Below are 12,666 nucleotides of genomic sequence, written 5' to 3'. Positions count from 1 at the left end.
CTGGGCTTGCTACTTCACTCGCAAAGCACAGAAAAGACTCAAACGGACAGTCCGAACAAAAAGTAAATGATTGCCACAATAACTACCACATTCGAGGAGGACATAAATGAGATAAAAGGGAATATAATGAAGAATACCAAGGATATAAGGAAAAACAATGAAAGGATGATGAAAGATATAAAGGACATTAGGATATTAAAGACTTGGAGAAACGTTTAAATAATCGGTTTGAGGCAATCTTTAAAGCTATGCTAGAAAAATAGAGGAAAATGCAAGTAAGTCTTAAAATAAATTTAGAGCACTTCATGCTCATTTTAAAGATGTTAAGCAAGTGTTCACGACACGTACTGAAATAATCGAAAAAATGGCTTTCTCAGCTGATGGAAAAGCAAAGGCTACTAAATATAAATGCAAAGTGCTTGGAGACAGACTAGCTGTGCTGGAAGACAGATATAGAAGAAATAATATGAGAATTGAAGGTCTCTCCTGAACACTGTGAAAGCCCAAACCCAGTGAAATTCATCACTGAATTATTCTCTCAAATAAATGGAAAGGACAGCAAATCAGACACTGGGATATTAGCAGCTTACTTCATATGTGGATTGATAATTCTCTTTCCGATCAACTGCTGTAGAGCTGTAATTCCACATTCAGATACAGTGGAGTAAATACTCTAAATGGTGCACTGAGAGTAACAGCTATAGTATTTGGAATAGCTTGGCCATTCTGTGCACCATTATATGGTTACAGGTTGATTACAACCAGATGCCTTAAACTAATAAACGATATGCAGTTAATTTCAGTGTATTTGATAAAGCTGTTGCAGGGATGTGAATCTAAAAAAAAGGGGGAACCACACAGAAACAGTAGCACTGCTTTGACGCTGGGTTTCGCCAGTCTGCAAAACCGAGCGGAGAACTTGTGTATGTAAGGGATTGAGCCGGTGTGAAAATGTTCATGGCTTTAGGCCAAGTTTAGTTTTTATACATTGCGATATGAGCGTGGAAATGGGCGAACACAACATTTTTGTCCATTGCTTAATGGCCTGTCAACTTTCATTTTTGTAACTTAAAAGTTAAAAGCTACAAGTAGTGTTTAAAAAGGACATTTTGAGTGTCCTATGAGATAAAATCCATTGAGCCAAGACCAGGACAACAGAAATATCGTAGTCAATATTGGTTGATGTTAAGAAGAATAAAATAATATGAAAGTCAAATAATTGGCCAATAAACAAACCATATTGCAAATAGAGAAAACCACACAAAAGTCCTGCTTCCCTAAATAGTTCTGAAATTTCTAATAGCAGTTTATTTAAAGAATTCAGACACATAGACTAAATCAATAGAGCACTGCCATCATATTGTTGTGTTTCAGCCAGGCTTTTTCCTCCTGGATGTTTTAGGTCATTTTTGTTCATTTTTGATTCTTTAAATTATGATATGCTAATACTACTTTTGTTGATTATTTGCACTGTTCTTTGTATTTGATCATGCTGCCTGGGTTATGTTTTGTGTGTGTTTTTGGGAGGCCCCCAGGAGGTAGGGCCACCTGTCAATCACTGCCAGGAACTAAAAATCCTAAGTGTCTTCCATAGCTCCTAATGGTTCATTTTTGTGTGCTAGGGAGTTTTTTGTTGAGTTACAGTGTTTTTACTACTCTTTGTATTTTATGTGAATTATTAGATTTTTTATTTTGCCAGATCTTTGATTTGCTGAATTGGGAATTACTGTGCAGGTTTTAGAGGGTAGAAAAAAGTGATTATCACTAAGAGATGCAACAGATAAATGCTTCTCTGAATTGCTTCCATATTCTGTGTGATTGATGGACAATTGGATTATTAATATATTGATGATAATTTGTATTACTTGGGAACAAAGCAGGGGGTATAAAAAAGCACATCAAGATTTTATTTCTATTACATCGATATGCATCAATGTCCAGGTGTTTATAGCTTATATGCTTGCCACCCAGTAATAAAATTGATAGTTAGGTGGTGCCATGCCTCCTTCTGCTTAAGGTCATTGTAGAGTCGCCCTTAAGATAAGTGAATGCTTCAAATTCCAAATAAATGGGATCGTAATTGAATCTAATGTCTTAAAGAACATTTTTTTAATGTACTGTATATTGGGATTCCTGTACAAAATTTATCTCTGAGGAAATGTATTATTTTTTAGAGAAAAATGCATCCTCAGATCCTCAGTCTCTGTAGGAATACAGTACTATGGCAAAATCTGGAGGCATTTACTCATACTTCCCTGTATTTTCTCATCAATTCATGCTAGAATGTTTTTAAAGCTTGCAGCAAAGTTATTGCTTAAATGTGCTGGTCTTTTATATCCTGAAGCAACTTGTCCATTCTGTTGTCAATTTTCTCATTTCTCTTCTGTATTGCTTTCTTTATATACATTTATATCCTCACCCCCGAGTATGATAATCATTACCTTCAGCTCAGACAGTTAATTTCCATGATCTCCATGCTCCAAAGGCAGAGTAGTGAGTTTGGTTGAAGATGATGCTGTTGTCTTACTGGGGGTATTAGTAGTAGCTGAAAGCAGGCATAGAGACGATGCTGAGTTCCGATAACCTGAATAAGATTGGCAAATTCTAAATGCCGGCCCCACATTCTCTTTCAGCTGAAGCCGATGCTGCAGCGCGAGGTCCCGGCAGATCTGTTTCTTCGCCCATCTCTTCCAACTCAGTCTCTGGCAGGCTGTATTGTGAACTTGAGACTGGTTTAGACTTTGATGAAACTTTAGCTACCTTTTCATTCTCTTTCTGAACCCTTGATCTCTTACTCATACTTTTAAAATACTTGTGATTAAATCTTCAGCTAAATACAGGATCCCTCAGAATATGAAAAAAAGTCAAATAGTGGACATCCGTCTCTCACATTGGACGAGACCCATTTTATTTAAATAGCACCTTTCCCATGATTTAGCAAAACTAAGTGTTTTAAACCCAGAAATTAAACATGGAAGGCTGGCCATGCATTTTTGTATTTATTGGTTTTCATACTAGTTTATATTCAGTCTGCCATATCAAACTGTCAGTGAGTTGCTATATTGACTGCTGTAAAGGGTCAAATATTTATATTTCTGTCACTAGTATTGCTTGTAACACTAGTTGTTGATAATAAGATCTTCTCCTTTGCATGTACCACACACCTGCCTGATATCTAGTCCATGTGAAGCTCAAACAGAAACTGGGTTGTCCTATGATCAAACTAATTTTGAATCTACTGTGAAGTTTCTGCTCAAACAGAAACTGGGTTGTCCTATGATCAAACTAATTTTGAATCTACTGTGAAGTTTCTGAACTCTTTTGGGACCCCCAAAAACAGGATGGCATGCCAAAATGCGTCCCAAAGCAAGATTTCCGTGTCTGTGGAAGACTGCTTCTGTCGTTGATGGCTGATGCAAGGAACATTATAATTGTAGGGAACAGTATAACTTGGCCACTAACCTGACTACAACCCTGCCTGTCTGCTGTGTCTGTGTATAGGAGAGTGGTAGATCCCGCTACAATAAATGACCGTGCTGTTCCTGTTTCAAGTAGAATAAAGCTGGTTTTGCTTAAGTACTGAGAAACAGCCTTGTGTTTTCGGGTGCAAGACAGTGAGTCACGTCTCACACTACATGTTTTGAAGTCACTGTTATTCTTGATGAAATCCTGGTAGGATACAAGTAAATACTTTTTAATTAAACTGATTGTTTTTCTTTTACTTTCTTATAAGATGCCTCAAAGTTTATTTCCAATGTACTGTTAATTATAATTATGCAAGCTATATTATGTTGCTATTGTGAGAATTTGCTGTAGTTCCACAGTTTCCATGTCTGCCATTGTTGTGGAAAATACTCAGCAGGTAAAAAATTAGTCTTGTACTATTGTTACAAATGAACTCCAAAATGGGAGTTCTTCATTACAGCTGGCAAATGTAGCCATGCCATGAGAATAGCAAGGTTCTCTATAACATGACTGGTTAGTCTGAAGAGAACGGTTTATTTTATCATTTAACATTTGAATATATTTTAATTTTGCACCAATCAGCACAAAGAGCAATGGGATGATAGATAGATAGATAGATAGATAGATAGATAGATAGATAGATAGATAGATAGATAGATAGATAGATAGATAGATAGATAGATTATTAATCCCAAGGGGAAATTTACATACTCCAGCAGCAACATAGGTATGGTTGTAGCATAAAGTATTATGTAAAGTCCCAAATTAGTTAAAGATATTAAAAGTCCCAAGTAAATATCTGGTTAAAAGAAATAATATTTCTTAGTATGTAAACTTTTATCGGAGAATAAAAAAATATAAAATTAAATGTTATATAGGATCTCATTTTCTAATTTAAATGTGCAGGTGAAAATGAAGTCAGAATATCCTAGTTTAGCAGGCAGGCTGTTACAAGTACAGTATATATTTTTTTCTTTTCCTATACATTGGAAGCTGCTTCTGTGATGTTGTCTTTCTGCTGTTCTTGATTTTAATAAGAGAAAAATAATAATATTAGGTATGTTTCAAGCTAACCATTTTAGACTCAAGTTTCTTGTTTTCTTTACATTTGTTATGGTTTAGTATTATTTTATAGTAAGTTATAATCAGCAGTCCTGCGGTGGGTTGGCACCCTGCCCGGGATTAATTCCTGCCTTGCACCCTGTGTTGGCTGGAATTGGCTCCAGCAGACCCCTGTGACCCTGTGCTTGGATTCAGCGGGTTGGAAAATGGATGGATGGATGGATGATGATCTGCATTATAGCATATTGATAATGTACTTTTAAAGGTGATTGTGTGATAGGGTTACATTTTACTCCTTATAAGTATGACATTGCCCTTCAGATTGTTACCCAGGTGCTTATTCTGCTTCTGGCATCTCCCTTTAATCTAGCCAGCAAAACTTGGCACATTCTTTTAAGATGCATGAGCTAAGGTATATCAGATGAAGCAATAGGTTTAAAATTGAGCTCAGTTACCACATACACAGTTTATGTACTTAATATTTCTGTGGTGTTCTATCCCTTTTTACAGGCAAACATTTAAACCAGGGGGCTGTGAGGCAGAAATGATAAATGCCATCCATGATACTATGATGTAAATAACAATACAGTAATCCCTCGCTATATCGCGCTTCGACTTTCGCGGGTTCACTCTATTGCGGATTTTAAATGTAAGCACATCTAAATATACACTCACCTAAAGGATTATTAGGAACACCTGTTCAATTTCTCATTAATGCAATTATCTAATCAACCAATCACATGGCAGTTGCTTCAATGGAATTTAGGGGTGTGGTCCTGGTCAAGACAATCTCCTGAACTCCAAACTGAATGTCAGAATGGGAAAGAAAGGTGATTTAAGCAATTTTGAGCGTGGCATGGTTGTTGGTGCCAGACAGGCCGGTCTGAGTATTTCACAATCTGCTCAGTTACTGGCATGTTCACGCACAACCATTTCTAGGGTTTACACAGAATGGTGTGAAAAGGGAAAAACATCCAGTATGTGGCAGTCCTGTGGGCAAAAATGCCTTGTTGATGCTAGAGGTCAGAGGAGAATGGGCCGACTGATTCAAGCTGATAGAAGAGCAACTTTGACTGAAATAACCACTCGTTACAACCGAGGTATGCAGCAAAGCATTTGTGAAGCCACAACACGCACAACCTTGAGGCGGATGGGCTACAACAGCAGAAGACCCCACCGGGTACCACTCATCTCCACTACAAATAGGAAAAAGAGGCTACAATTTGCACGAGCTCACCAAAATTGGACAGTTGAAGACTGGAAAAATGTTACCTGGTCTGATGAGTCTCGATTTCTGTTGAGACATTCAAATGGTAGAGTCAGAATTTGGCGTAAACAGAATGAGAACATGGATCCATCATGCCTTGTTACCACTGTGCAGGCTGGTGGTGGTGGTGTAATGGTGTGGGGGATGTTTTCTTGGCACACTTTAGGCCCCTTAGTGCCAATTGGGCATCATTTAAATGCCACGGGCTACCTGAGCATTGTTTCTGACCATGTCCATCCCTTCATGACCACCATGTACCCATCCTCTGATGGCTCGAATCATTTCAAATTGGTTTCTTGAACAGGACAATGAGTTCACTGTACTAAAATGGCCCCCACAGTCAGTGTATATCACGGATTTTTCGCTGGTTTGCGGCTTTCTGTGGACAATGGGTCTTTTAATTTATGGTACATGCTTCCTCAGTTTGTTTGCCCAGTTGATTTCATCCAAGGGACGCTATTGGCGGATGGCTAAGAAGCTACCCAATCAGAGCATGTATTACATATTAACTAAAACTCCTCAATGATATGATATGCTTCCCGCGCGGTGCTTGATTGTTTGCTTTTGTCTGTCTCTCTCACTCTCTCTGCCTGACAGAGGGGGTCTGAGCAGAGGGGCTGTTTGCACAGAGGATACGGACGCTCCTGTACAAAATGCCGCTTTATCGCGGTGCTTCTGCATACTTAAAAGCACGTATTGATTTTTTGATTGTTTGCTTTTCTTAGCGAGCACTCTCTCTGACATTTTCTGCTCCTGACGGCGTTCCTTTGAAGAGAAGATATGTTTGCATTCTTTTAATTGTGAGAAAGAACTGCCATCTCAGTCTTGTCATGGAGCACAGTTTAAACTTTTGACTAAAGGGTGCTATTTCATGTCTAGAGGGCTCTAATAATGTTAACAGTGTGGGAGAGTTTATAAGGGCTTAAAATATACAAAAATAACCATACAAACATATGGTTTCTACTTCGCGGATTTTCACCTATCGCGGGGGTCTGGAATGCAACCCCTGCGATCGAGGAGGGATTACTGTAATAGTAATAAAGTTGACCAGAAAATTTGATTTGTCATATTAATCTTCAACATGTTGACTGATGATCCCCATATATCAATAACATTTTGTATATTTAAAAAGAAAAATATTGAAGCACAAACAAGGTTTCAGCTTTGTCAAGGTAAAAGTTTGAACATACTTTCAAGTCACCTAAGTAACAGATACTTGATTTCATTACTCCCTGTTTATTATGAAATGCTGGTTCTGTGTTCTGCAGCTCTGCCCTTCTTGGAACTTGTATTTTTTTTTCTTCCAAAACAATTAATACGGTTGGTCCTTATGTGTTCTGAACGGAAGCGTATTTGGGACATAGAGAAGAAAAAAAAAACATGGACACAGTGTAGTGAAAAAGTGCATGTCGAGAATAAAGTCGACATGTTGACTTTATTCTATCTATCTATCTATCTATCTATTCTCGTGGTTTATTTTATCATTAATGTAGAACGCTGTAAACGTCATTTTAAAATCAATGTCATCATGTTAAGGCCTCGTTTATACTTAACGCTCAGAACGCATACACGCACGAATCTTGGCTGCCACGAGTTCCCAGCATTCTTCTGACGCGTCCTCTGCGCAGGTCCGAGTGTTCACTGCCTTGAGTTTGCCTGGTTTTCGAGAAGTGGTTTTCTGGTAGGTTTACTCGGCGTGCTTTAGTTTTCTTTTAAAGTCATATAGGCTGTGGGGTTTTGTTGTGCTATATTGATCCTGCTAGTGTATGTGTGTGTTCGTATTAATCCTGCGATGTGACAGCGCCTCGTTCAGGATTTGCTCCTGTAGAGATGGCTGCAACCCTGAATGGATGGCATACTAAAACATGTGTGACGAAGATTTTTTTTAAGTTCTGAACACTTCATGCCCTATGTTTATTGTAAGTTTTATTTTCACAAAGACATTTATCGTGTGGTGATTGCTTATGTGGAGAAGGGAAACGGAACGATAGGAATTGGGGGTTTGGCACGTCAGATAGAGACATCACGCGTGCAGTAAAGAAAGCCCGCTCAGAAGAACATCCATTGATTTCCGTGTTCGTGTCTCCGACCACCAGATCACGAACTCAACAGTCACACAATATTTAAGTTAAACCTGTGCGATACCCAGTCATACATCCAGCTTTTTGGAGCCTCGTCACACCTGCCATAAAGTTCTCTACACCGAACGTACACCTGGGAAGCCCTTACTGCAAGAGAGAAGCACTACCGCCTCGCTACCGTACATGTTTTAATACACGCCTAAAATTCATTTCATTATGAAAATGATATCAGATATTTATCTTCGCGTTTCTAAATGTGTCAACAGAGCAGGAATATCATGTATTCTGTGCGGCGATCGAGGCTTGTGCCTCCTCTCAGTGCAGAGGAAATCAGTTTAGGAAGCACGCACCGATAATTAACAAGGCTCGGGGAACACTTAACGCAAAGCATTTAACGTCCTACATTAACTTATGTCGTGGTTTGAGAAAATCTAGTACATTAAACATTGATTTTACGATGAAGTTTAGTTTACGGCGTTCTTCTTTAATGACAAAACAAACTAAAGAGAATAAAGTCAACATGTCGACTTTAATCTCGACATACTTTTTTTCTTCACTGTGTCCGTGTTTTTTCCCACGTGGCCCGTTTTGTGTGTATTAAAACAAATGGGAAACTGATTAACCAGATGACTGGACTAAGACAAGTACTGTACTGTCTTGCAGCAGGATAAGTCTTGGTAGACTGAAATTCATTTTAGTGCTGCCAGCTTTATATAGAAATGCTAGAAAGTTTACCTGAGGGAACTTTTACACAAAGTTTGCGATGTCTTAATATTTGTTACGAATGAAGATAAAGTGAGCAGTTCTTTTTTCTTTGCTGTTTAGCCTGGTGTTTGGGAAATTAATTGTAATTAAAAGGATGAGACGAACTCTCGTAAAGGAGTTATGTCAATCATCCTGTATGTACCATCTTCTTAACATTATTATAATGATAGAAATGTGACAGAATACAAAGTCTGTTTCAAAATATTAAGACACATTTATATTGCGTACTTACAGTAGGTTAAGACTGCTCAGGAACTAAACTGATCTCACTGTCAATATAGAGTTTAGATGGCCTCTCTGTGTCAGTGCCAGTTGAGGTCTTGGTGCTCGTTTTTTTTCTTTTCAATCCTGTCTGATAAAAAGGTTCCTGTGAAGGACCTGCACACTGCCCAGGTCTGGTCTTCTATTACATGGATTAGGTGGGTTTGTATACCTTATGTGCGAATGATTTGCTTATTTTCCTAAATAGTGTGGCATGTACATTGCACTTATTATTAGTAATCTCCATTCATCCTAAATTGGAGTCTCCTGATAAAAGCAAATAAGCAGCACATACTGAGTTGACATACTGTGCTTGGAGTATAACATAGCAATTAACAGTGAATATTGAGGTTCCTCCCTCTCCTCCATCATTAGCCCTCTGTGCAGCTGTCTGTCATTTTATGATCTGAGATCCCATCCAGGGATGGTTCTTATTTTACTCTTTGATGTTACAGTTAGGTCCATAAATATTTGGACAGAGACAATTTTCTCATTTTGGTTCTGTACATTACCACAATGAATTTTAAATTAAACAACACAGATGCAGTTGAAGTGCAGACTTTCAGCTTTAATTCAGTGGGTTGAACAAAAAGATTGCATAAAAATGTGAGGCAACTAAAGCATTTTTTAACACAATACTTTTTGTTTCAGGGGCTCAAAAGTAATTGGACAAATTAAATAACTGGAAATAAAATGTTAATTTCTAATACTTGGTTGAAAACCCTTTGCTGGCAATGACAGCCTGAAGTCTTGAACTCATGGACATCACCAGATGCTGGGTTTCCTCCTTTTTAATGCTCTGCCAGGCTTTTACTTCAGCGGCTTTCAGTTGCTGTTTGTTTGTGGGCCTTTCTGTCCGAAGTTTAGTCTTCAACAAGTGAAATGCATGCTCAATTGGGTTAAGATCAGGTGACTGACTTGGCCATTCAAGAATTTTCCACTTCTTTACTTTAATAAACTCCTGAGTTGCTTTGGCTGTATGTTTTGGGTCATTGTCCATCTGTATCATGAAACGCCACCCACTCAGTTTGACTGCATTTAGCTGGATTTGAGCAGACAGTATGTCTCTGAACACCTCAGAATTCATTCGGCTGCTTCTGTCCTGTGTCACATCATCAATAAACACTAGTGTCCCAGTGCCACTGGCAGCCATGCACGCCCAAGCCATCACACTGCCTCCACCGTATTTTACAGATGATGTGGTATGCTTTGGATAATGAGCTGTTCCACGCTTATCCATAATATTTTCTTGCCATCATTCTGTTAGAGGTGATCTTGGTTTCATCTGTCCAAAGAATGTTGTTCCAGAACTGTGCTGGCTTTTTTTAGATGTTCTTTAGCAAAGTCCAGTCTAGCCTTTCTATTCTTAAGGCTTATGAGTGGCTTGCACCTTGCAGTGCACCCTCTGTATTTACTTTAATGCAGTCTTCTCTTTATGGTAGACTTGGATATCGATACGCCGACCCACTGGAGAGTGTTGTTCACTTGGTGGGCTGTGAAGGGGTTTCTCTACACCATGGAAATGATTCTGCAATCATCCACCACTGTTGTCTTCTGTGGACATCCAGGTCTTTTTGCATTGCTGAGTTCACCAGTGCTTGCTTTCTTTCTCAGGATGTTCCAAACTGTAAATTTTGCCACCCGTAATATTGTAGCAATTTCTCGGATGGGTCTTTTCTGTTTTCGCAGCTTAAGGATGGCTTCTTTCACCTACATAGAGAGAGCTCCTTTGACCGCTGTTTTCTGTTCACAGCAAAATCTTCAAACCTCAGATCAACTCCAGGCCTTTTATCTGCTTAATTGATAATGAAATAACGACAGACTTGCCGACACCTGCCTATGAAATAGCCTTTGAGTCAATCGTCCAATTACTTTTGAGATTACTGAAATGAAGGGATTGTGCTAAAAAAAAATGCTTTAGTTGCCTCACATTTTTAAGCAATCTTTTTGTTCAACCCACTGAATTAAAGCTGAAAGTCTGCACTTCAACTGCATCTGAGTTGTTTCATTTAAAATTCATTGTGGTAATGTACAGAACCGAAATGAGAAAAAAGTTGTCTCTGTCCAAATATTTATGGACCTAACTGTATAATGAACACAATAGTCTCTGCAAGCAGATGGGTGAGTGGATGGACTGGAAAAGTCATTTCTGCAAAATACTTGAATTCTGTTTTGTAAGGTACTTTAATTTGATTCCTTATAAGTAATGTAGAATATTTATGTTGCTTTTTACTTTAGCTAAAGAACCACTGAATTGTACTTGCAAACAGTTAAAAAAATAAAATAAAGGTGATAAGTTGGGTGTATTGACAAACTAAAGTTAGATTTTTTTCTTCCTTTATCGGTTGATCAGGTGTTGTCTGTTTTGATCTTTCAGTGTTTTTCTGGTTGTTGTTTATTTCTTTCTGAAGCCAATAGTAACAATGTACTCAATGATCTGTAAAGTATTATTGTGGAATACAAATGTTTACATCCTGAGGAATTCTTTATTTCTGCTGGAGATTTCAACAGCAAATTTAAGGGGTTTCTTACCTAAACATCACCAGCATGTCACCTGCCCCACTAGGATTACTCAAAATCACTGCTATTCCTCATTAAAAAACACTTAAGTGTCCAGTGTTGTGCCCATACATGGTCTGATCACCTGTCAGTACTCCAGCTTACAAGTGGACAATAAAATGTGAGGAAATGGCAAGAAAAAGTTGTTCAGTACTGGACTAAAGAAACAATGGAAAAGATACAAGATTACCTTAATTGTTAGTTAAACTGAGACATGTTTATGGAGATCTAAATCTTTCCCTATAATTTATCCCCTGCACTCCTGGAATCAGCTTAGCTGCTCTTCTCTGGACTTTTGCTAGCACTGCTATGTCTTTTTAGCCACCTGAAGACCAAAACTGCACACAGTACTCCAGATGAGGCCTCATCAGTGCATTATAAAGCTTCAGCATAACCTCCTTGGACTTGCACTCCACACATCGTGTTATATATAATATTCTGGTTGCCTTCTTAATGGCTTGTGAACACTGCCTGGAAGTTAATAGTAACCAGTCCACTATAGCACATACGTCCAACTTTAAAATTTTAAGCCACCCATTAACTATTCAAACCTACTGTTTTTATTTTCTACATGACATACCTTACGTTTACTTACATTAAATTTCATGTGCCACAAATCTGGCCAAGCATGTATGCTGTCCAAGTACCTCTGTAATGATTCAATGGATTCTCGGTTTTTCTGCCAATCCACCTATCTTGGTATCATCTGCAAATGTAACCAGCTTGTTGCTTCTATTCCCGTTCAAATCATTTACAGTATATGTATTAAAAATAGCAGCAGCCTTAGCACTGACTCCCATGGAACATCCCTCTTTAAGTCAGCCAGTCCTGATAATGTTTCTCATATCATAGCCATCTGCTTCTTGTGTCTGAGCCAATTCTACACCCATCTACACACCACACCCTGAATCCCCAGTTCTTTTAGTTTGATGCCCAGCCTCTCATGTGGTGCCTTATCAAATGGTTTTTCTGAAAGTCAAGATACGTAATATCATATGCTCCACTTTGATCATATCCTTTCATTGATTCCTCATAGAATTGTAGCATGTTGGTTAAATATGACCTCCTTCTTCTGAAACCATGCTGACTCTTTAAAATTCTCGTTCTTGCCATGTGTTGCTAAGTCTTTTCCTTAATTATTTCTGGAAAAACAAAGTGTCTACGTTCCCTCAAACCTCACAGGCAGTAGAGGTTAGCAATGATTGC

This window comes from Polypterus senegalus, chromosome 2, assembly GCF_016835505.1.
Source record: "Polypterus senegalus isolate Bchr_013 chromosome 2, ASM1683550v1, whole genome shotgun sequence".
In the NCBI taxonomy this organism is placed as follows: domain Eukaryota; kingdom Metazoa; phylum Chordata; class Cladistia; order Polypteriformes; family Polypteridae; genus Polypterus; species Polypterus senegalus.
Note: the sequence above shows the minus strand (reverse complement) of the source record.